The following is a 19,545-nucleotide window of genomic DNA, read 5'->3' as shown; positions in this document are numbered from 1 at the left end:
AAAGATATATATTTACTAGCATATATCTATCTTAAGTCCATATCTACCAAGCACCAAGAGGTATCAAATCTCTTTTAGACTTAAAAGAGATTTGCACCTCAAGAGATTTGATCTCTTGGTGCTTGGTAGATATGGAGCTAAGATGGATCTAGGCTAGTTTAATTATTAATAACAATTAATTATAATGATATTATTTATTTTATTTTATTTTTACATAATTTGGTCGAGTCAAAATGTTTACCTCACTTAAGAAGATTAGGTTATGACAATTTTGTGACAAAAAATCAAGCCATAATAAGATAAAACAAGACGTTATAACATCTCTTCCATACTGGACCACCTCTCTCAACACAAAGAAATAATAACTCTAATAAAAATAAAAAAATATTTGTAATTGAAAATCCAACAACTTACTTCTGTATATTTATTTGTTTATGATGATAATGGTAATAAAGACTGTGGCAGATGTCAGTCACATGGCTATAGGGCCAAGCCACGTGTGCGGAGAGATTGTGAGTCGTGGGTGGGGAGCGCTCGCGCTCAATAAAAAACAATATTCGTGTGGGGTTGGTGGTCATTAAATAATTCCAGAACTCTACTCTAAAATATTTGATTAAAGAATAAGAATCATATTCCACAAGAATAAGATACCAAACTTCTTTTGACCGCTCTCTTCTGACGGCGTGGGGAACAGGGGTGTTGTGTTGCTTATCTCGTGTGGAAGAATTACGTAAGTGCAATTGCGTCAGCAGGATGAGTCACACCTATATATATATATGAGGTTGCGCCGGCCTTTAGCTCAGTCAAATAAATGAAAGTAGACTAATTATTTACTTTACTTTTTAAATTGATGCCCATACATACACCCACCTGTTTTTTCATCACAAGAATTAAATGAGAAATGAGAAATATACACTGTTAATTGCTTTCCAAAAGATGCCACGAGCAGGTGGGGAGGGGAGAGGCACGGTAACAAAGATTGGATTGAGTACATAATGTAACCATGCCCATGCCCATGCCCATGCCCATGCCCATGCCCATGGACTTCACTTCATTTCATTTTAAAATATAAGATTCTACGCATTCACAGGACAGCATATTCACTTTAATGATATCACTTACCATCTAACCATGTGTGTCGAGAAGAATCATTGGCATGCACTTTTTTTTGACGAAACATAAGATAATTTTTTATGGATCATACCAATGTAATTATTTTGCTTATCACACTTCATAATTGTACAACATATTTGATCAAGTATAAAATTTTTGGCTAATTATAATAATTATTTGTTTATATAATATGGTAAAATATACTATACTTAAATTCAAATGGCAAATTGTTTCTTACATGTATATCATATGGTTATATATATATATATGTGAGGGTTTTACTAAATTCTTTTTATCCATTTTGTTTTTCAACTTGTTCTCTATTATCATGAAAACTTTGTTTTTGCATGAAACGTAGGAAATTTTTCCTGGATTATTACAATGTAATTTTGCTTATCATACCTCATAGTTGTACAACATATTTGATCATTTAGCTTATTGTATTTTAATCAAAATAATTATTTATTTATATAATGTCAAAATATATTATACTTAAATTGAAATAGTAAATTATTTCTTCATGCATATGAGATGGTGTTATATATATAGATATATACCTTCACTAATGTCACATCCATTTTTTTATGGCACACTTTTTGAGCTTTCACTAAAAACAGTACTATACATTTGAGATATACCATAACTACTACTTAGTTTTCCAATGCAAAATTATTTAATTATTGATTAAATTTACTATATATGTAATAAATTGCATACATCACACTTTTAATACACTTCTCTTCATAACCTCCTCACGAATTAAGATTCTTCAAACCATGTACCTTATAATTTCTTCTTCCATTAATGTTGTCACAAGTTTACATTCATGCATTTAAAACTTGGAAAAGATTATTTTGATGTACCTCTCTTGAATCAAATCAATCTTGCTATTCTTGCTATCTCTTTGTACTTGAACGCCCAATGGATCTTTCCATGTGTAATTGACTCACCAAAGTTAAGATTATGCTTAACTCTCCAATATTTTAATGTACATGCTTTGATTGAAAATCTTATTTAGTCAAGTAAATATACATGCATTAGTACTAACCTTTAAAATATTACTTTAGCCCACACAATGCTTTCTACAATTTTCAAATGAAGTGCTCTCTATTCAAATGATAGTAATGCTTTAGATGCTTCATATAATATTCTTGATCTAAATAACTATTGAAGAAATGTTGATTTATAATAAGTTTGGTGAATATGTACATTTCCCCCTTCCCCTCCTTGTTACATCTCCTCATCAGCATCCTACAATAAAACAAACAAACAAAATAAAATTTCTTGCCCCAAGCGAAAAAAAAACACCTTAAAAGTACAAAAATTAAAATAATTGAAAAAACAACTTGTCAAAATTTAACAACATAGAAAATAAAACCCTTCCCAATGGGGGTGTAAATGTTGATGGGAAGGTGGATGAATGACGGACATGCTAGCCAACTTCCTGACTACAATCATCACTCTTGTTCCCTTACACGCCATGCTCACCACGACTCATAATATCTTCATTTGTGCCTTCCCGACCTCCAGATCTTTCAATATGAGTTTCATCGCTACACTCCTAAGTTGGATTTTCCTTATGCTTAGTTGACCTCCTTGTTGCTATTTTCTCCACTCACCATGGACTTTACCTATATTTTCCTCCTGCTCTCATATGTAGATTTTCCTGTTGATTCAACAGCTCATGTAATTTTCTAAAACACAAGTCAATAATCCACTCTACTTTCAACAGCGGGAAGCAATAGATCAACAAAAACAATAATTAGCAAGAGGAAGAACATCAATCACACATAACACAATATTTCTCTAGGGAAAGAAACTGTTGAAAACCCTGACTATCTATATTGCATTAATCAGAAATCCAAGATGAAAATATAATGCTTGTTCTCACTAGAACAATCTTCGCACAAGTATAATCAACTCTTTGCTCACAAGCTATCTCAAGCCAAACCTTAGCTTATTTTGCTGCTCTTCAAGCCCATATTTCGTTGCGTAATTCCTAGAGGAATTAGCCTCTATTTAATGAGGAAATCCTTCATCCATAATTGTGCAATCCAAACTTAGGTCCTCAACTGATTGCATGCACCATCTGTACAACTCAGAAAACTATACAATTGATAGTACACTGTCCCTGCACTCTAGTCTCAACTGGGTCTTTCTCTGAACTGACATGCATGAGTTATTCTTGAGTGAATCTTTAGTTAGTTGGTGTGGCATTGAGGATACACTAGTGCACCAAATCACTACTAGACCTATACTAGTTCCACCAACAATTAGAACTAGTTTAATTGTCTATAACTCAGTCAAACTGAGTTATCTAATTACAACTCAAATAAACTCAATCCGGACTCCTAAGACTTAGGGATCAAACTTACACGACTTCAGATAGACTTCCAACTCGAAATTCCTAAGTTAACTAAGTCAATTTAACTTAGTTAACTATTACAAGTTGCTATGAGAAAATAATTACAATTTAATTCACAATCTAATTTAAGGAAAAATTAAATTGGAATTTCTAGATGTCATTTTTAACATTTCTCGTTGTTATTTTCAACATTCCCTCTCAACAAGAAAGGAATTCAACTCTATCCTAATCCTGAACCTTTGGAATGTTCGGCATGCAACACTTCTCTCTAGTGTTGTTGCTACAAGAACTCCTGAAACCAAAAAAACATCCAACCTGAATCAGTATGATGCATCTGTCACCAAAATCTCTGACTGTTATTGCCTCTGTCGATTGAAAACTCTACGCCTTTGCTGACTCTGCCTTTCTGCACTGCTATCAACACTTATTTGCGCTCTTCATTATCTGATTGCTCTAGCCTCTGCCACTCTGATCTCTGACTGCATTGACTGCTATTGATTCCTCCTGCTACTATGTACTTTGGGCTCCCGTAGAAAGGTACGATCCATGAGATAAAACCTCTCAATGGACCCTATCCAATTTCATCCCTCTTGAAACTATCACTTCACATCTCCCCACCTCTCACCTGGAGGTATGGCTGCATGTGCTCCCTCTGCTCATCTCGCTCGAAATTTCCCCTATTGGAGGTCTCTGCATGAGTGGATGCCTCCACTCAGTCTCCTCTTTGCTTCTCCAATTGTGGTTGCTCCAAAATTGTCTGAGAATGCTTCTGAGGCTACTTATTCTCTGCTTGAGTGAATCTCTCCACTCAGTCTCCTCTCTGCTTCTCCAATTGTGGCTGCTCCACAATTGTCTGAGACTGCTTCTGAGGCTTCTTCTGGGGCTGCATGATGAGAGTAATTCACTCCCCCTCTCAATCACCAACTCTCTAACCTTTGACTTGCTCCTCAAGGCTTTGCATGCATCTTGTACCTCAAGAGCATACAAGTTCTTCGCTCGCACACCAATCTCTTTCATATGTCCCGCCGTCACAATTTTTTTTATGAAAAAGGAGCTGATTTTAAATTGGTGATATCTCCCTCATCCGAACTCCGATTTAGACGATTTATTTTTTTAATTTGGGTATTTTTCCACAAGGAGTTGTTTTTTTTTGAAAAATTTCAACAAAAAATTTCAGATATGCTTTAAAAAGTTGTTGTTGAAAAAATAAAATCCTGCTCCTCAATCTACCCATTAACAACCTTCTAGCTCCATTAAGAAGTCTACACATACGGTCTTCTAGATCTTCCTTGAACTAGAGGTCCATCAATTTGCAAGGACAAATTCGAATTCTTCTCTTCTATACTGTCCTCAGCTCTGATACCATGTAGATTTTCCTGTAGATTCAAAAACTCATGTAATTTTCTAAAACACAAGACAAAAATCTAGTATGCTTTTAACTACGGAACCCAATAGATCAATGAAAACAATAATCAGAAAGAGGAAGAACATCAATGGCACATAACACAATATTTCTTTGGGGAAAGCAGCTGCTCAAAAACTCGACTATCTATATTGCATTAATCAGAAATCCAAGATAAAAATACAATGCTTGTTCTCACTAGAACAATCCCCGAACAAGTATAATCAACTCTTTCTTTACAACCTAGCTCAAGCCAAACCTTAACCTATTATGCTGCTCCCAAAGCCCATATTTCCTTGCATAATTCCTAGAGGTATTAGCCTCTATTTAATGAGGAAATCCTTCTTCCATAACTACGCAATCCAACCTTAGGTCCTCAACTGATTGCATGCACCATCTGTACAACTCGGAAAATTATACAACTGATAGTACACTGTCCTTGCACTCTAGTCTCAACTGGGTCTTCCTCTAAACCGACATGCATGATTTATTCTTGAGTGAATCTTTAGTTATCTGGTGTGGCACTGAGGATGCACTATTGCACCAACTCACTACTAGACCTATACTAGTTCCACCAATAGTTAGAACTACTTTAATTGTCTATAACTCAGTCAAACTGAGTTATCTAATTACAAATCAAATATACTCAATCTGGACCCCTAAAACTTAGGGATCACACTTGCATGACTTCAGATAGACTTCCAACTTGAAATTCCTAAGTTAACTAAGTCAACTTAACTTAGTTAACTATTACAAGTTGCTATGAGAAAAGAATTACAATTTAATTCAAGGACACATTAAATTGGAATTTCTAGATGCTATTTTTAACATTCTTGTTGCTATTTTTAACATCATCAAGGTACATTGGTTTTTACTCCATCATATCCTCTTTCCCTTTGTGGAATTCAATGGTTGTTTTTCATGTCCACTGCTCATTTCAAACACCCTACTAGGCATTGTTGAACGCTTCATCATCTTTTCTTAGTTGCATGGGGTCCATCTTTCTTATTTGGGATTATTAAACCTAGTGAGGCTCTTTGTCCCATCTTCTTCCATGACTCGTCAATGGGATCACAATCAAAGAGTAGATGGAGGTTGAGGTGACATTGGTGGCTCATAAGCTTAGTTTCATGCGAAGGAATCAGCTCACCACTTTCAAGGCCATATTTCTCCAAAAATGTAGTCAGAGTATAATGAAACGGGGACGGACGTCAAGCACAACCATTAAAGGACATAAAATGTATGGGTTATAGATAACTTTGCAATATGGATTCCCGACCCAACGAATAATAGAGGAAGTTAAAATAATTATTTTTATAATGTGGATTTGTATTGGAATTTAAAAACTCTATTAGGAAATGTGTTGTTGGATCATAAGGATGCAAGAAAATTCTGAACAAGCTAGGGAATTTGGAACTCAGTGCTCTTGGATATTGAAGGTCACCTCACTCATCTCAAGCTTGTCCTTCCTCCAAGCCTCAACAAAGCTCATCCCTGCAAGGGCAATGCTCAACCCGTTGAGGTGGATATATCTTTATCTTCTTGATGTTTATGTTCTAGTTACTTTCTGTTATAGTTAGGATGCCTAATATTACATTTACTCTTCTCGCTTTTTTCCTACCTAGTTTCCCCTCTATATGGATAACTTTCAAATTCTATAAATAGTTAATGTTCCTCTTAGTTTTCTTAATGACTGATAATGTACTATTCTATTTCTAGTTTTCTTTTCCAAGTGGCTAGCTAGAGACAAAAAACCACTTCTGTATTTTGTAATTTTTGTGAGTAATCAAAGAAATTTTAAACTTATAGAAAAAAACAGAGAAAATAAAACCCCAAATATTAAAAAAAATAGTATAATAAAAAATAAAAATTAGCAATTAAATAATTAAATAAAACCAACCACTTCCTTGTTCCTTCCTCCTCCTCCTACTGTGGCTACCTATTTGTCAAAAATTAATGGGCGTTGAATATTTAATTATTTCTCTCATAGTTTCAATAAGGTGACTACAAGGTTCCCTCCCATCAAACAGTTGATGTAGTCGATGCTGGGAGGTTGCGAGGGGGCCTCATGTTGGACATTTAATGTAATTAGTGACATAGTGGCTATAAGGGACCCATCTTCTTGGACACTTGATCCAATCAATAATGGAGTGACCTTGTGTGTGGAATCCTATTAAATACCTTATTAACCTAAGTTTGCATTGGGATGAGGCCCCCATGAACACCCCATCACCAATTGCAACGAGTGTCCAATGTGATGGGGGCCTTATGGCTACCCCACCACTAGAAATTAATTAAGTGGCGTGGTGCATATGCAGACTTCTCCCATTAGACACTTGATGGGAGGACTTTCCATCAGATGGTTGCTTCTCATCCATCTTTAGTGGAGGGGTACTGTGAGGTACCCTTCCCTCTTAATAAATGATGGGTAGAAACACCATTAGAGATTGGATTGCACTCATTTTAGACTGTGGAGCTACTGTATGAGCCCATTCCCACCTAGCACTAGCTGAATTATTGCTTCTCCCTTTGATTTTTGGTGGGAACTTGGCCACAAGGGCCTAATAAAGGGGGAAGATGAGAGAAGGGAATGGGAGTGGAGAAGGGGATAGTAGAGGGGGAAGGATGAGAGGGGAGTCTATGTAGTAAAAAAAGGGTTAATTGGGGCTTATAAAAGGGGATGAGGGTTGGGAGAATTTGAGTTAGTTGGGGTGGTTGGTGGGGAAGTTTATTTTATTTTTCTCTTTTTTTTTGTTTTATTGGTATTTTTTAAGTAGTTTTTATTTTTATTTTTTATTTATTTTTATTTTTTTTAAAATTGTAGTTATTTAAAAATTATTTTCTTTTATTTTATGTTTTCCAAAGTATTCAAGGAAAATCCATAGTGCACAAGGAAATTCCATAGCATGTGGCAGCTCTCGGTATTGCAACAACAATGCTACAACTCCTAAGGGTCTTGGCTTTAGATTATTAACTTGGGGTTTGTACAAACTTAGAATGGGTCAATGCTATATGTGCACTAGGCACTATATCTTTCTCTTGTTGATTTATGTAGGTGGAATATTGAAATGAAAAATAGATGCATAGAGACCAAGTTGACTAATTTACGCTACGCAAAATTGAAATTGTAGGAAATAACTTGCTGAAAGAAATATAACATGCAAACCTAGGCTACTTGGAATAAAGGAAGGCACACTTGCACACTTTACACTATCTGCAATGAATTGAAAGCACAATTTTTTTATATTTCAAGGAAAGAAAGGTCATTATTGAAATGAAAGCTTGCAAACAGTAAACCCTAATTTTGCAGGAAAGAAGCACTTTCTAAGTCATACCAAATAAGAGCATCTACAAGGTCTCTCTATCTCCAAGTTCCATTATCAAGGTTCTAGTACTGTTCTAATATATTAAGGAAGGAAAATCATGCTATTTTTGCAAAGTCAAATCATGTTTTTTTTGCAAATTTGAGGAAGGTGAGTACAAACTGTGATGGGAGTTCCTATTTTGCTATAGGAGATAGTCGAAAAATCAGGTGACCATGATAAGTGCAAGTTTAGAGAACAAGGAAATTAAGGAGAAGTTGGAAAATAATAAAACAAACATGTCCAAAGTATCAATACATCAATTTGCAAGTTTATCCTAGAAAAAATCAAATCTATGGGTCTCTCGTAGCTACAAAACAAGTTATAGTGCAATAAATAGTGGATAGTGAACAATGAACAAAAAATTGAATAACAAAAAAGGGAATGAACTAAGTGCAAAGTGAAAGTGTCAATTAAGTGATGTAACCACTACAATTATGATAAGCACATGATAAAAGAACCTACAAGAAAATATTATTCATAAAACTTATTTAATTAACCATGCATGAATGGCATAAACAAAAGTTACTATCAGAAATAAACAAATTCATAAATAGAAATGTTACAAGAAGGATGTTGAGCACATAGGGTGGGACATAACCCAAGGAAGCTCAAAACCATTAGAATAAATCTAGACAAGAAGCTGAAATCATATATCACTTTAATTATCTGAAAAGTTGTTTGTACACGATAAACTTACAAAACTTTCTTGAAAAAACTAATTTAGAATTCTCCTATTCTTCACATGATTCTCTATATGCTCTATTGGATACTTAATCCTCTTATTTATAAAAATGGGTAGGGGAAATCCTTGTGAAGACCCAACCTGAGGTTTTCTAACAAAGCACCTAATTTAACCACAAAATTTACAACAATAGAATGATTTATTCGATATAAATTTAATAATAAACAAAATAACATATTAAAAATACAACAATTTCTTTTGACAATAACATATAATAAGATAACATATTTATAAAATAAATTTTTTAATTTACAACCATTGACATGAATTATTCACAACAAAATACATACCTGATTGCAATACAATGGCTTGGTTGGGGTGTTCCTGGTGGGGCTTCCAGATTGAATTTGCGTCCCTACTAACTAGGAATGTTTATATGACTTCCTAGCCTAAGGAACCTCCACAGGGTCCCTAGCCCTTCGAGCCCAAGTCCAACATTAGTTGTAGTGTGTTCAAAATAGGTCCAATACTCTCCAACCACAACCAAAACCAATCTCCCGAGTTATCCTAAGTTTACTTCCTTTCCTTTCTTTTCTCCACCCTATCCCCACTTTAGAATCCAAAGCCCAGAAAAAAGAAATAAATACCAACCTCCTCTCCTCTCCTTCCTCCTTCCCCTTATTTTTCCTCCCACTCATCCACCTCAACCACTCTCTTCATTGTCACCTACCACCTCATAACTTCTCTCCCCCATCCCATGCCTTATCTAGAATTAAATTTGAGGAGACAACTAGTCAAACTTTGGGAAGTGAAATACTAAATAAATAATAAAGTAGTAATAAAAAGTCATATCAGTAAATCTTAAATATATAAAAGAATCTAATCAATATTATGTTAATAAGCATATTCAAATATAACTTAATAATTATAAGAAAATATTTTAAGGTTAATTAAAAACTAATCAATATTAGCCTTTAACCAAGCTTAAGGCTAACCCTAAGATTGATCATTAATCAAGCTTAACCTTTATTTAATCATCAAATATTTTAAGCTTGTGAATACTTGTGTGTTCATGTGAGGTGTCGGTATGTAGCTAGCATACACATACCTCATACGTAAACTAATAATATTTATTGGAATCAAGCACAAAAAGTCCATCACTCAATAGGTAGGTCAATAAAATAATGTTAAAAATATGATCATATTAATGCCCTCTCAACCTATTCTTCAATTATCAATAGTGGAATCTTCTCCTTTTCTTGTACGAGGGCTAAAATAGTTTATATTCCCTAGAAAAATTTGACAAGAATAAAGGAAATACAACCCATCTCCCTCAAAAACTTGTCTTCATGACCTTTCGTGCCCCCTTTCAAATTACAAAAAGAATCTTGCAACTTTCCTCGTTTCAAAAATCAATTTGACCCTCAAATGACCCATAAAACATTATAAAAATCAATAGTTCAACAAAATGCACCTTTCTGATACGTGATCTATAGAAGGCACTTTTCTGGTGCGCGCTTAATTTAATGCACTTTGTTAATCGACAAAAGGTTCGACGAAATTCACTTCTAGGTAAAAAACGACAAGCTTGATAGAAATCAAACCTTTGACCTCCTATGGTGCAACTGGACTCAATACCAACTTTGTTGTTGTTTTCCTTGTTTATTCCATCACTCAAAATTTGTAATAATCGTGAATCAAGCCATACAATTGAAACCAAGTTCCAAAGACAAGACTCGACTTGACAACAAAGTTCCACATTGCACGTTGTGTCTCAACTAAAAACCATGCCACTGATAAGTCAAGAATCGGCCTTTCAACTAAGTTCCAAACAATACATTGTGTCTTAGATGGTAACCATTCCATCGATAAGCCAAGACTTGACCTTGCAACAAAGTTTCAAATAATTCATTATTTTACATACTAAAAGACCATGCCAACGAAAATATAAGACTTTGACCTTGTGACCATTTACTGCCTATAACTATAATTCCTCACTATAACCACGAGGCCACCCCTTTGTTTGTTTCAACACAACATACAAATCATATATTCATGCCACCGTATCACACTCATATATGTGTGAGTGTTTTTGTGTGGGTGCTAATGGGGATGACCTTAAAAGTTTCATATGACTGGTTTTTTCACTTAGGTCATGACCTCCATATGACATGGTCCTTAAGTATCCATGGTCAATCATATGCTAACATCATCATGATATGTGGCACTCTTTGAGTGGTGGCATGTGTCACCTAGATTTTTCTTTATTGACCATCCAAAATATTGACTAGACATGCCACGCGGCACCCTACTATACTTCCATGTCGTCAGTCATGTGTACATCCATGTCATCATCCGTGCATATTAGTATCATGCTAACACTTGTCACCAATACTATGCTTCCACTTGTGACCAGTATGGTGTTGTCACCTATGCATCCATGTCAAATGGCCACATCATCACTTTCCTATGTTGGAGGGTCCACTTTGCATCTTGTTAAAGGGTCCACTTGGCACCTACCACATGTTGACATTTCATTAGCTGGAGGAGACCCACTAAGCAAAGTTTTGAAGGCATAGGGGGGGCATGACCTCTATTAAATATTGTGCAAGTATGTGCACAATCCATCTTTCATCAACCATGATTCATCCATAACCATTGGATATACTCCAAGTTGTGTGAAAGTTAACCTACTAAATAAAACACATGTTTAGGTGCCAATAGCTTCCAATTTCTCACAAATGCATGGATCTTCCTTGAAAATGCAAAAAAATTAACAAATTTGTTGTTTTGATCCTTTTTCACCAATTTCACTTTGAAACTAGTTTATCTTCTCATTCTAGAGGAGTTTGATCAATTGTATTATTCCATTGGAAAGCTCTCAGAGAAGACTATCCAACCATACCATCTGCATACTTACTTTAATGTCATAAATTCAAAAAATAATCAATAATATTCAATTCATCTTTGACATCACTAATATGTCAACAAATACTCAATGATCCTTTATCCAAGAAATCATACCTCCTTTGACATCAATGACATGGTATTGGTTGTCATCAATGACAATATTATGCCCAACAAGAAGAAGTTCTACAACCTAAGGATGAATGATGGAGAATCAACGATGAAGCATAAGAACTCCTTTAATACTATGGTAAGTTAGTTATTGTCTACTTATTTTAAGATTCCTCTTGAAGATAATTTTATTATCTTACTACACTCTTTATTAGACCACATGATACACTCATTATAGCTATAGGTAGAATGAAAATACTTTCAGTTATGATGACGTGGCCTCATCCCCATTATTAGATGAGATGAGGTGAAAAAACATGGAAATTAATAGTACACTTATCTATAAGAGGATTTTAATAGGATAGAAATAAGAATAAGTACTCTTTCTCCCCCTCTCTCTTGTAGCCCAAAATCTTAAAGAAATTAAATAGAAACCAATAGAAACATTTCATGAATATGATAAGAGATTTAAAGACTTGTTAAGTCTAATTCCATACATGATTGATGAATCTGTCCTAGTATAATGGTACACTTTTGGATTATCACAATGAATTATAGGTCCATTGAGAATGCATGAAATCACATCATGCAAAGAATATTTGAAAAAGGCTCTGCAAATTGAAACAAATGACAATTGATCATTGACCTCATCATCGATGGAAAAGAGAATAAAAGAAAAAATTGAGCCATTACAACAATCTATCATGAATTTAACATTTCAATTTTTGTAACTAAAATTACACATTCACAAGGAGTTATTTCTCCACAAGCCTTTCTCGAGACTCACTAGACAAATGTGTGTGAAAATATCAATGAAAATCCTCGATGTCAATTACATTCGTGCATAACATCTCAAAAAAATGGCTTGAGGGAGTGCACCTGAACCCTCGTAGGTTGGTAATGGATGTTGGATTTAGGGCCTTAGTCTTAGAACTTGCTTCTTCTCAAAGACCTTGCTCCTAGAAATCCCAATCCAAAATTACTATACACAAGCACAACCAAAGAAGACAAGTTTTCCTTCTGTGAAGAGAAGATTAGCATGAATAAACATTAAAATTAACATGATAAACATAACATGTAGAGAACGGAAACCATATACTTTAATTAATGAGTCAAATGGATACAAATATAATGGCATAACTTGAGCAATAAGTCCTCCTCTCTAGCTTGCAATCTAGTCTACAATCTAAGAAGTATAGTCTCACAAATTAGCAAAGCTCTCCTGCTATATTAGTCTCTCTAGATCCCTTTTTCCCCTTGAAATGACTAGTTTATATAGGCATTTTTCCCTCTTTAGGAGAATGCATCTGGACACCTAGGGGCAAGAGAAGCTAGGATACTTCTATAATATTCATCCCTAGCCAACTCATAAACAAATCAATCAAGTTGATCTACTAGGAATTGAAAAAATCTTGAAGGCTCAAGACTGGTGTTGCTTGCATAGGGATGATCTATGCCAATGGCCCAGGTTGTACATTGTGAATGAGGGGAGTGGCATAGGATATACATGGCTAACCAACAACAGTGCCATAAAATGGTCAAAATCAAGGGTACAAGCCATTCATCGAGGTCAACAAGTCAAAGGCTCTTGTGATTGACTCAATATGGGTAAAATTGTCTATAGCATATGCCGCCTAATGCATGAGGTCAGAAGAAGAACTAATCACTGAAATACATTAAAACAAACACTCAAATCTCAAAATGGGAGGAAGGATCTAGGACTAAAAAGTTGAATCAGAGTAACTCAAATTCTGAAGTCTTAAACTTGATGACATCATCCTTGACTTAGGAATACCCATGCTCGATCATAAATAAAAGCTAGACATGGATGCCAACTATACACTATGGATGCATGACATGAAATGGTAGGATATGGACATAAGGAATACATAGTAGATCAATTTGACAAACCAAAATATAATAGCTGCTAGAATGTACAGTGTTGATATTTGTCATAGTATACAACAATAGGACTATGGACACACATAAAAGAGAGATGCCTTAGAGTAGTCCACAAAGTACATAAATGATACAAAAATCCAACACAACTTGGGTAGGCTGTCATATAAGAGTCTATTAAACAACCCCAATGGTATGAATATACAACATGTGAATAGACATGTTGATGTAAAGCATGGCATAAATTATCTGATTACCATTCATTAAGGTATACAATTATAGATGCGAGGGGAACCACTAATGATGAGAATGGACCCCATGTTACCTAGCACAATCTGTTAAGTGTGAAGAAATGAGCCAACGTCGAAAATTATTCATGGAATTGATTGATCAAGAGTCAATGAGGTGAACCCACTATTGATCACGATGAAGCCCGCCACTGATCTCTACAATCTCCCAAGTACTATTGGTTCTTGGATCAATCTCCTGGATAATGGGTTGAATTCAACAATAGAAGATCCATCAAAGGAGGGACTCATTGTATCCCCCATTAATTGACACAGAAAATAATAAAATATGTTTTGAATTATGGATGAATTCATGAAGTACAATTGAAATAGGGATAACCGACACAAAAAGGTCAACAAGGACTATAGATGACTAACTCATGCTAAGACTTCTCTTGAACACATAACAACACGATACAAAAGTGACTTGGAAGCATTGAATAATGAACACCACATGATATCGTGCAACAACATAGGAGGCATTTAAGCATGTTCCACAGTGACTGGAAGAGTAGCCAATCAGAGGAGTAGCAAGACTCATATGTATGATATGACTATTAGGCAAGTGTTGTAGCTGTTACAACCCCCCTCCAACATTTTTCCTATGCTTTGATTTTGGAGCCTACCTTCTGTATACAAGTAATCATATTTCATTGTTTTCAAGTATTCATGTGAATGTTGAAGCCTTTTCCTCCCATGAAGTGCTTGTGATGTCTTTATTTGACCCTGACCTGAAGCTTTTTTAACACAATATGTATCCTACTTTGACACATTTCTAGTGTTTCCTCTTTGAACTACGCAATCCACTGCCTTTGAAAAATTGTGCTGGGCCTTGAGGATATGAACTACACAATCGTGGAAGGTGAGCCAATGTTGAGCTCAGAAATTGCGTAAGAGCTTCTCTTCCCCTCAGATACTATGGAATTCACTGAGGCAAGGAATTGCACAAGCCCTTGACCTTGGGAATTATGAAATACCATCTACTAGTGTGAACGTGAAGTTTCCAAAAATCAGAGCTAGCACCCCTAAAAAATAGGAGTTTCCTAATTAATGTCCGATTAAGTCCACTAAGTTTGCTAATTATGAATTTTAGACAAGTGGCATTTTTTCCTTGATTTTAGTCATGTGCACCATAAACCACCTAGATATATTTAATAAACAACCCTAATGATCATTTTCACACTCAATCTTGGAGCTCTATCATTAACAAGGACATCAAGGAACTTTTAGATAAGTTTGCGATGCTTTTTTTGGTAAGTTTTGCATGTGTCACTTTTTCTTCTACGAGTGCTATTTTTCCTGATTCTTTTAATAGTAGCTAGCATTTTAACTTATATTAGCTTGTACAAGTGTTGATTCAACCCATCAACACATTTTTCAAGTGTCACATTGATTTCTTTCTTTTTTCCCACTAGTAGTTGATGTTGTTGGGACACTTTGTGCTTGTTCATTTCTTCCTTTTGCATGCTTGTTTCTGGAACTTAATTTTCATTGATATATCTTCCCCTTGGCTAGATCTACATTCTTTCTTGCCCCAACACCTAGATTTGTCATTGTTTTTTCTCCTTCCTGGGAAGATTTGCGCAATCATGGCCAGTAGTGGTCTTCTCTAACTACGCATTTCACATCTTCAAGAGGAAAGCTTCAAGCTTGTCCTTTGAGGTTGCACTCCTTTCCCAACTACACATTGGATAGTACCAATACTCAACCCTCACCTTGGCCACTAAGACTGTGCAATGCACAATTTATCCGTTTGGTCTGATCAACTGGGACTGCACATTACATAGACTCAAGCCTCTAACTTCCATCTTGTCCATTGAGACTGGGAAATTTGTAGTTTAAGAGCCCAATATCTCACCCTTAGCCCAAGAATTATGTAATATATCCTGTTAGTCTTTCAGTTTCTGCATTGGTATTGCTGAATAAGATTGTTTTTCTTAAGCTAATTTGTGTTTTCCATGAGTGCATCTTGCCATGTAGGTAGTGCATCCTTTGAGGTTATCTCTCTCCATGATCCAGGTGGATGTTGGTGGCCACCCACCTATCCCATTTGGACCCCCACAACTGTCTCTTTCAGTTTTTCTGTTTCCTTAATTATAGCACAATTTACTATTTTTAGCAGTTTTTTGGGTCCTAAACTTCCAGAGCCGTTTTGAGGCCCTAAAAGACGTTTTTTGGGAAATCCACTGCCAACGATTTTTCTGACTAAAAATTGTCTTTTCCATCGTAGTCCTCGGAGAGATCTTTCCAACGGGCTATCATGCGCGTCAAACGGAGATAGTACGACCAATTCGCGACCCTGGGAAGTTGATGTACCAACTTACCCAAAAACGGGGCCCACAATTTGGCGTTTCATCTTCTAGGGTTAGGTTTTGGAATGTGAAGGGTTTTCCATTGTTTCTCAATAATAAATAGGCCCTCGAGCCTCAATGTAACACAGTTCGAAACAGTTCAGAGGCATGTAGCCGAAACATCTCTTCTCAGAGATAAGCTACCATCGCCCTAGCTGGGTTATTTCTATTTGTAAGCATATTTCAATATTCTCCATTAATGAAATGAAGTATTATTTCCGCTGCATCTTTGTTTTTATGGTTATCGCATCTCTGTATTTATGGTTATCTCTATAATCTATAGCGTTCCTGCTTAAATACGGATCAGTGGTATCAGAGCGGTCTGCTTTTTCTCTGTTTTTCTTTGCATGTCCCCAATGAGGTCGAGATATAAGGAGTTAGGGCTTGAATTGGTCGAACCTTTGCAAGACCAGCCTCGCAAATCTCGACGACCTCACATGGCGGATGAAAAGAAAGACGAGGGGGCAGGAGATCCTATCAGAATCTTGCTCGAAGAAGCCCTTGAGCGGCAAAGGAACGCGATGATGGATAGCTTTGTGCAGATCCTTCAGCGGCTACCCAGAGGCGACGCATCGGCTTCCAACAGCTACTCTGGAAACGCCACACCGTTTAAGGTACAAGTTAATTTTGAAATCCCCATCTTCGAGGGTCAAATAGACGTAGATGCCGTAGATAAATGGTTAAATCTGCTAGATGGGTATATTTCTGTTCATGAATTTTCAAGTCGGGAAAAGATTGTTTTCGCTCTTCTCAAAGCAGCCCCCCACGTCAAGGACTGGTGGGAAACATACTGCGAGCAGAAGGGTGAAAGTACAGGCTCACTGTTTTCAGCCGCCCCCACTTGGAATGACTTCCGGGATGCCATCAAGGAGCAGTACTACACTATCAAAAGCTATGAGGACAAATACATCAAATGGACCACACTGCGGCAGGGACGAGACCAAGATGTGCCGGAGTTCACAAACATTTTTCATACCCTTCGCACACAATTGGGTACCAAAGATTCTGAGCTGCATCTGGTACTCAAATACCGCGGCTTCCTACACAGATACATCCAGGAAGAGATGGAGTTCTTGAACATCTCCTCACTCGGCACAGCATACCGATACGCTGTCAAAATCGAGCAAAAGTTCAAACAGAAGAAGCGAGACTTTGGATCTGTAAATCCAAAGCCCAAAGGACAAAGCCAAGGCGGGGTGACCCAAGACAACCCGTCGAAGCTGCAAGAAAATAACACCACCACGAAGCCGAAGAAGGACACAGGAAAGTGGTGTGAGTTCCACAAGAGTCCCACTCATAACACAAGTGAGTGTCGGACCAAGCAGTCGCTGGTGGCCGAGTTGAAGGCTTCCGAATCAGATGCATGTTCCGACTCTGAGTCAAAACCCGACAAGGGGAATGACAAAGGGAAGCAGATCATTGATGCGGATCCAAGCGCCACTGTTGCTACTGCCAAGATCCAGAAAAATGAGCCCGAAGATCCAGAGGAGGGGGAACGTCTTTTCCACTCACAGATGTGGGTGAAGGGTTCGCCGCTGCAATTCATTGTCGACAGTGGCAGCCAAAAGAACCTCATTTCAACAGAGGTCGTGAAGCGGTTGGGCCTACCAACTACACCACACCCACAGCCGTACAGTATCGGTTGGCTTCATGAAGGACGAGATCTCAAAGTTCGTCAGCAGTGCCGCCTTCCCTACAGCATCAAGCCCTTCATAGACGAGGTATTGTGTGATGTTACACCTCTGGATGTTTGTGATGTACTATTAGGCCAGCCATACTTGTGGAGGCGACATGCTGTGTATGAGTCAAGGCCTCGCGCTGTCATCATTTCTTTGGATAATTCATTATACAGGATACCGGAGGCACCCCCACCTATCGCCACCTCTTTGATCGCTACTAAGAAAGGCAGCAAGCTCATCTCACAGACTAGGAAATTTATTTTCTGTCTGGTTCGCTCCCAAAGTAAAGGGAAGATCGTTGCTACATCCATGACCCCCGCGAAAGGTTCCTCCACACAACAGAAACAACAGAGGGATACAGTCGTGACAGAACACAGGAACAACTTCTCCTTACCCGGAGGGGTACCACACAAGTTTCAGGTGGGCGACAAAGTTTGGTTACATTTGCAGAGGGAGCACCCTACCAGAACCCATCAGAAACTCAGACCACTTCGACATGGTCCTTATACCAGTAACAAGGCTACGGGAAACAATGCTTTGAAGCACAACATTCCTCCATTCCTTCGCTTGCATCGAGTGGTGAATGTGGACCATCGCCGACCATGCTCCCCACCATTTCTGGACACATCAGAGATTGCAGAACAGCTCTCCAGAGACCCAGGTCAGCAGAAGCTTCCTCATCTCAGGGAGGAACTCAACGCAATGGGGACCATTGCTTCCTAAGGGGGGAGGAATGATCCAGGTGCATGTTGGTGGCCACCCACCTATCCCATTTGGACCCCCACAACTGTCTCTTTCAGTTTTTCTGTTTCCTTAATTATAGCACAATTTACTATTTTTAGCAGTTTTTCGGGTCCTAAACTTCTAGAGCCGTTTTGAGGCCCTAAACGACGTTTTTTGGGAAATCCACCGCCAATGATTGTCCTGACTAAAAATCATCTTCTCCATCGTAGTCCTCGGAGAGATCTTTCCAACGGGCTATCATGCGCGTCAAACGGAGATAGTACGACCAATTCGCGACCCTGGGAAGTTGATGTACCAACTTACCCAAAAACGAGGCCCACAATTTGGCGTTTCATCTTCTAGGGTTAGGTTTTTGAATGTGAAGGGTTTTCCATTGTTTCTCACTAATAAATAGGCCCTCGAGCCTCATTGTAACACAGTTCGAAATAGTTCAGAGGCATGTAGCCGACACATCTCTTCTCAGAGATAAGCTACCATCGCCCTAGCTGGGTTATTTCTATTTGTAAGCATATTTCAATATTCTCCATTAATGAAATGAAGTATTATTTCCGCTGCATCTCTGTTTTTATGGTTATCGCATCTCTGTATTTATGGTTATCTCTATAATCTATTGCATTCCTGCTTAAATCCGGATCAGTGG

This window comes from Pinus tabuliformis, chromosome 4_2 (assembly GCF_031772625.1).
Source record: "Pinus tabuliformis cultivar Carrire ecotype Pingquan chromosome 4_2, CPIR1, whole genome shotgun sequence".
Classification (NCBI taxonomy): domain Eukaryota; kingdom Viridiplantae; phylum Streptophyta; class Pinopsida; order Pinales; family Pinaceae; genus Pinus; species Pinus tabuliformis.
This window is presented reverse-complemented; position numbering follows the sequence as displayed.